Below are 7525 nucleotides of genomic sequence, written 5' to 3'. Positions count from 1 at the left end.
TTCTTTTGTAGCATCACATTTCAAAAGCTTCTATGCTCTTCTTGTCTAAACTATTTATCATCCACGTTTCACTTCAATGCATGGCTACACTCCATTCAAATACTTTCAGAAAAGACTTACTAGCACTTAAATCTGTACTCGATGTTAACAAATTTCTCTTCTTCAGAAACATTTTTCTTACCACTGCCAGTCTACATTTTATATCCTATCTACTTTGACCATCATCAGTTATTTCGCTCCCCAAATAGTTAAACTCATTTACTACTTTAAGTATCTCATTTCCTAATCAAATTCCCTCAACATCACCTGATTTAATTCAACTGCATTACACTATTCTCGTTTTGCTCTTGTTGATGTTCATCTTAAATCCTCCTTTCGAGACACTGTCCATTCCGTTCAGCTGCTCTTCTAGGTCCTTTGCCGTCTCTGACAGAATTATGATGTCATCGGCAAACCTCAAAGTTTTTATTTCTTCTCCAAGGGTTTTAATTCCTACCTCAAATTTTTCTTTTGTTTCCTTTACTGCTTGCTCGAGATACAGATTGAATAACATTGGGGATAGGCTACAACTCTGTCTCACTCCTTTCTCAACCACTGCTTCCCTTTTGTGCCCCTCAGTTCTTATAACTGCCACCTGGTTTCTGTACAAATTGTAAATAGCCTTTTGCTCCCTGTATTTTATCTCTTCCTCCTTCAGAATATGAAAGAGAGTATTCCAGTTAACATTGTCAAAACTTTTCTCCAAGCCTACAAATGCTGCAAATGTAGGTTTGCCTTTACTTAACCTATCTTCTAAGATAAGTCATAGGGTTAGTATTGCCTGATGTGTTCCAACATGTTTACGGAATCCAAACTGATCTTCCCTGAGGTTGGCTTCTAACAAGTTGTTCCATTTGTGTGTAAACAATTCACACTCATATTTTGCAACTGTGGCTTATTAAACTGATAGTTCGGTAAATTTCACACCTCTCTACACCTGCTTTCTTTGGGATTGGAATTATTATGTTCTTCTTGAAGTCTGAGGGTATTTTGTGTGTCTCATAGGTCGTGCTCGCCAGTTGGAAGAGTTTTGTCATGGATGCCTTTCCCAAGGCTATCAGTAGTTCTAATGGAATGTTGTTTACTCCTGGGGCCTTGTTTTGACTTGGGTCTTTCAGTACACTGTCAAATTCTTCATGCAGTATCATATCTCCTATTTCATCTTAATGTATGTCCTCTTGCATTTCCACAAGATTGCCCTAAAGTACATAGCCCTTGTATAGACCCTGTAATTACTCCTTCCACATTTTTGCTTTCCCTAATTTGCTTGGGACTGGTTTTCCATTTGAGCTCTTGATATTCATATAGGTGGTTCGCTTTTGTCCAAAAGTATCTTTAATTTTCCCATAGGCAGTATCTATCTTACCCCTGTGATATATGCTTATACATCCTTACATTTGCCATCTAGCTATCCATGCTTTTCCATTTTCAACTTCCTGTTGACATCAGTTCTGAGATGTTTGTATATCTTTTCACCTACTTCATTTACTGCATTTTTATATTTTCTTCTTTCATCGATTAAATTCAATATCTCTTCTGTTACCCAAGGATTTCTACTAGTCCTGACCTTTTTACCTATTTTATCCTCTGCTGCCTTCACTCTTTCATCTCTCCCATTCTTTTTCTATTATATTTATTTCCCCTGTTTAAGTCAATCATTTCCTAATGCTCTCTCTGAAACTTTCTACAACCTCTGGTTCTTTCAGTTTATCAAGTCCCATCTCCTTAAATTCCTATCCTCGTGCAGTTTCTTCAGTTTTAATCTACAGTTCATCACCAATAAATTGTGGTCAGAGTCCACGTCTGCTCCTGGAAATGTCTTACAATTTAAAACCTGGTTCCTAAATCTCTGTCTTACCATTATATAATCTATCTGAAACCTTCCAGCATTCCAGACCCCTTTCATGTATACAACCATCTTTCATGATTCTTAAACCAAGAGTTAACTATGATTCAGTTATGCTCTGCACAAAATTCTACAAGGCAGCTTCCTCTTTCATTCCTTACCTCCAGTCCATATTCACCTACTACTTTTCCATCTCTTCCTTTTCCTACTTTCAAATTCTAGTCCCCCATGCCTACTAAATTTTCTTCTCCCTTAACTATCTAAATAATTTCTTTTATTGCATCATATATTTCTTCAATCTCTTCTCCATCTATGAAGCTAGTTGGCATGTAAACTTGTACTACTGTGGTAGGTGTGGGCTTTGTGTCTATCTTGGCTACAATAATACATTCAATATGCTGTTCGTAGCAGCTTATCTGCATTCCTATTGTTTTTATTGATTATTAAACCTACTCCTGCATTACCCTCATTTAATTTTGTATTTGTAACCCTGTATTCTACTGACCAGAAGTCTTGTTCCCCCTGCCATCAAACTTCACTAATTGCCACACTACCTAACTTTAACCTATCCAGTTCCCTTTTTAAATTTTCTAACCTACCTGCCTGATTATGGTATCCGACATTCCACGCTCCAATCCTTACGTAGAATGCTAGTTTTGTGGCTCATTATAACAGTGTCTGCCTGAGTAGCCCCCACTGGAAATCCGAATGGGGGATTATTTTACCACCAGAATATTTTACCCAAGAGTGCTCCATCATCATTTAACTATACAGTAAAGCTGCATGCCCTCATGAAAAATTATGGCTGTAGTTTCCCCTCACTTTCAGCCGTTCACAGTAGCAGCAGAGCAAGGCTGATTTGGCTGATGATACAAGGCCAGATCAGTCAGTCATCCAGTCTGTTGCCCCAGCAACTACTGAAGAGGCTGCTGCCCCTCTTCAGGAACCACACATTTGTCTGGGCTCTCAACAGATACACCTCCATTGTGATTGCACCTATGGAACGGCTATCTGTATTGCTGAGGTGTGCAAGCCTCCCCACCAATAGCAAGGTCCATGGTTCATTGGGGGAGGGGATTTGTTCCTGACCATATGGACAAACATCTATTAGGTGCACTACGAATTAATCTGTGGCCTCAAAAAGCTGGAATCCTGTAAATGTCAATTTATAAAACTTAATGTTCTAAGCGTCCCATCCCTATTCATTCAAGAAACAATCCTACTCACCAGGGAATACCTCTCAAGAACAGGCAAATTAATCCAAAACAATGATATACATGCTCATTATACCAGAGGGCAATCTAATATCCATCAAATTTTTTCAAGGACATCATCATACCAAAAATATATAACCCATCTGGGTGTCGTATTACACAATAAAATTCCAGAACAAATAAAAACTGCTCCAGATCCAATATTTAAAAATAAACTAAAGGCATTTCTGACAAAGCACTGTTTCTATTCAGTACAAGAATTCCTGGAAATGAAAAATTATTAAGTTCCTTTGTAAAATACTGTGATTAGAGTAAAACATTCTGTAGGAAAAATAATAACCTAATTTCTACTATACACAACTATGTTTCAGTTTCACTTCCCAAATTTTTTCAACTCGCTTTATGAATGTACAAGTACACATTCTATTAGTATTAAAACTTAATTGTCTGTGAAATCTCAATGTTAATTTCATGTTTAATGTAGTTTTTAAATGACATTGTCCTTCTGTTGTGTTTCCAGTTGACATTTTCACTATTCTGTAATCTCAGTGATTATTTGTGTAAATTTAAAGTAGCACTACATTGTCTACATGTTTCTTAGTTACCCATGTAAATTGTTTGTATTCTCTGTATGTGAAGTTACTATATTCATCAATGAACAATTTTGTGCACATGTTTTTAAATGGCAGTCCATTGCCTATTTTTTTTCTCCAAACTGCATATCATGTGTACTTTGTACAATATGTGATCCACAGGATAAATAAATAAATACAAATACAAATACGAATGAAGTGGTGTGGACATGTTGGGAATGTGGGTCTCACGGGGGGCGTGCAAGGGATAAGTCTCTGCAGGCGCACTATCCTCTGTGCCCTCGGTGGCTCAGATGGATAGAGCACCTGCCATGTAAGCAGGAGATCACGGGTTCGAGTCCCGGTCGGGGCACACATTTTCAACATGTCCCCAATGAAGTATATCAACGCCTATTTACAGCTAGGGTGCCTATTTAATTATCATTTCATTCTAACGAAAGATGCATGGTCATCAACGATAACTGTTCTTTCGGGAACAGATACTACCTTCCTATATACCTTGTATATATTAAAGAAATATGCTTACCAATTGGGTATTGAAGTAAGCTACCTTCAAAAAAACTATTCAGTCAATACATAGCAATCCATTGAGATACCATGAGTTTTGTGTACTTCTTGTAAAACTTAGTTCCTGTTGCATGATACATTGTCAAAGTTACCAAATCAATTACGTAAAAAAACAATAATTTTAGAGTGTAACCCCCATTGGAAAATTTCTGCAGATGTCCATGTGCACTAAAGAATTCTCATAAAATATTGGTGCTGCAGTCAGAATCTGCTGGAATAGCTTTTATATTTTCATATAGGATTGGAACCTGCAACACTTCATTTGTTTGTCTGTTGGTTTATATGATGAAAAAAAAAGAACTACAGTGCATGGTTCTGGTTCAAGCCATAAGTCAATTTTTTTCTTCTATTCAACAGTTCAGACATATTGTTGCTCTTCAGTCTAATATAATTTAATATATGGATGAAATTTTGAATTTCAAGATTTCTAAAATAATGATTATTAAATACAATAAAAGATATTTCACTACTGATGGCAATTTTATGTTATTATTATCATTATTATTATTGTTATTATTTCTTCATTATGTCCAGGAAAAGAGCAAGTTCAAATTTGTTAGCTTGATCCTCTTCCTCCTAAAATCTCCTCATGAATTCACTGCATTGCTTCTTGCATTCCTCTGTCCACCATTTCCCAGTGGTTCTTTTAGCTTTCTCTGCAAATGTGTGATTTGCAACTAGGATTCCAAAGACTTTGCATTCTTTGATGATATATTCTGTGGTGTACCTTTTGCCTTTTTCAAATTTATTATATTAAGTAGTTTTTTATTTTGTTAATCTAGAGTTGCCCATTTTGTAGATGTCACTATAGAACTTCAAGTGTCTGCTACTTGTTGAATCAGTGAAGTTGTGTAGTGCTGTGCATAGGTCCAAAGTTTTCTTTTTATTCCATATGACATTTATGTTAGTGGGATCATAAGTTTTTCTTAGAACTTTTTCTCTCCACTGCAATTTCATCAGTTTTTGAATGGCCTCCTAGAGATGTAGTTACAGAGGCATGTCTTCAGGCAAAACAACTGTCTTTTAATGTCAAAGTTTTGCATTATGGGACATCACTTGCTTATTGTAGTGATTCCATGTTATTCAGTTTGGTGATGCTCTTTCTAAATTGACTTCACTGTCTAGTCCAAATGGTATTACGATTTCTCTAAGATATTTAAAAGAAGACCCATTTCCATGATGTGAGTCTTTTCATATGGTGCTTGAAGGCCTGTCTTTGATGTTAACTATATTATTATTATTATTATTATTATTATTATTATTATTATTATTATTATTATGTGTTATTTCTGGCTTTTAATTGGGCTGCACAAAAATGAGTGGCACAACAATTTTTTGTTTTCACAGGAACCATTTACTGAACAACAGAATACAGGTTATATTACAGGTATTCCCTGCCAATGTCTGTGCACTTTTGCCATCATTATGACAGCTTCCATATTTGCATAGTAAACCATTCTTTAGTGTTATCTGGTGCTAATGGTGGACAACTGTATCTGCAAGAATGTCGGGGTGAACTCCTTACCTGACATAACCTCTTTCACTGTGTCAAATAGAGCAAAGTCGCTAGGAGGCAGAGCTAGTGAATATGGAGGATGCAATAGCACAGAAGACTCTAGTCACACATGATGCACCTCTGCTCCTGTCTTGCCTCAGGCTCATATCCCTGTAACAGACCTTGATGCAAGACTTGTCCCATACATCCTCCCACCACCACTGTCTCCATTCTAGCCACAAGCATCAGCTATCCTATCAAAGGCAGGGCTACAAGTGAAATCAGTCATGTGATCTACAAGCTAAGCTGTAGCCACTGTACTGCATTTTATCTGGGCATGACAACCAAGAAGCTGTCTGTCCATATGAATGGAAACTGACAAACTGTAGCACAGACAGAAGTAGACCAACCAGTTTCTGACCACACTGCCCATCAGAAAGTTCTTCACTTCAATGACTACTTCAAAACCTGTGCCATCTTGATCCTTCCATAAACCCACAGTCCCCCACCCCTACCCTGCTATCCATCCTCTCCCCACTCCAGCCTCTTCCTTAACCACAGCACCCAGACTGCTTCTCTCATCATGTACAGTTGCCACAGACAATGATCATGTGTGTGTGAAATACACTGGCAAGAATGTGTGTGGTGTCATCTTCTTTAGAAGAAGGCCTTTTCTGGGGTCACTTAGAAGATCTATGATTCATCAATGGTGACCAAACACTCAAAGACCTCTGCTGGATCAGCACTGTATTATTGTACCAACTGTTTGCATATATCCACATGCTTCTGTTTCAGCATAATGGTGAGGGAATGGTGCTTCCATTTTGCACACACCTTCTTCATCTTCAAATCCTCATGGATGTTGGTTTAGAGAGTTTCCCATGATAGACCTATTGTCTTCTCTAGTTCATCAAATGTGGTTCAGCTGTGCCCCATTAACCTGTCGTGGATATCTGAAGCTCACTTGTTTAGCGGTCATTTCATTGTGCCTGTCTGCAACTCAACATCTCAAAAAATGTTCAAATGTGTGTGAAATCTTATGGGACTTAACTACTAAGGTCATCAGTCCCTAAGCTTACACACTACTTAACCTAAATTATGCTAAGGACAAACACATGCACTCATGCCCGAGGGGGAACTCGAACCTCCACCGGGACCAGCCGCACAGTCCAGGACTGCAGTGCCGTAGAACGCTCGGCTAATCCCGCACGGCCTCAACATCTCCTCTATATGGTGAGGAGTAGTCTATCTTTTTTATGATATAGTCATTAAATAAAACAAAGGTTTAATCAATGAAATATATATATTTATCAGATGGAGGAAGCCTTGAACTACCTGGTGGTGGCATCACAGCATTTATGTGACCTGCCTAAGTGTCCAAAAAGTTCTCAAAACACATTATGCATGCAAATATCTTTGTAGCCGTATTTCCCCACACTTCTAGAGAATCATTCTTACAACTATAAAATTACACAGAAAATTTAAAGACAGAGACTTTTTTGCAACAAAACTGATTTTCATTTCTAGTACTAATAATTAAAAAACAAGAAAAAAATTATTTTGTGATATATGTATATGATGGTTGTTGTGTTAACAAACATCTTAAAATATGAGTCCCTTCAGAAGTTAAAGTATGGTAGTGACCCTTCACCAGCCAGGATCAATCACCTCCATAATCAACTACTGCTTGTTACTCCAGACAGGTCTGCCTCCTTCCAAAACTCATGTAAAAATCTTGAATTGTTCTCTTGACCTCCTCACTCCAAAAGTT

General features: G+C 37.5%; 1 non-coding gene across 1 annotated transcript; it reads left to right on the top strand.

Annotated features, from left to right (window-relative positions):
• Positions 1–3969: 3969 nt before the first annotated feature.
• Trnat-ugu (transfer RNA threonine (anticodon UGU)) lies at positions 3970–4044 on the top strand. Its single transcript has one exon. It is a non-coding gene; the product is annotated as a tRNA-Thr (tRNA).
• The last annotated feature ends 3481 nt before the right edge of the window (positions 4045–7525 follow it).

Source organism: Schistocerca gregaria, chromosome X (genome assembly GCF_023897955.1).
Source record: "Schistocerca gregaria isolate iqSchGreg1 chromosome X, iqSchGreg1.2, whole genome shotgun sequence".
NCBI lineage: Eukaryota > Metazoa > Arthropoda > Insecta > Orthoptera > Acrididae > Schistocerca > Schistocerca gregaria.
This window is presented reverse-complemented; position numbering and strand designations above follow the sequence as displayed.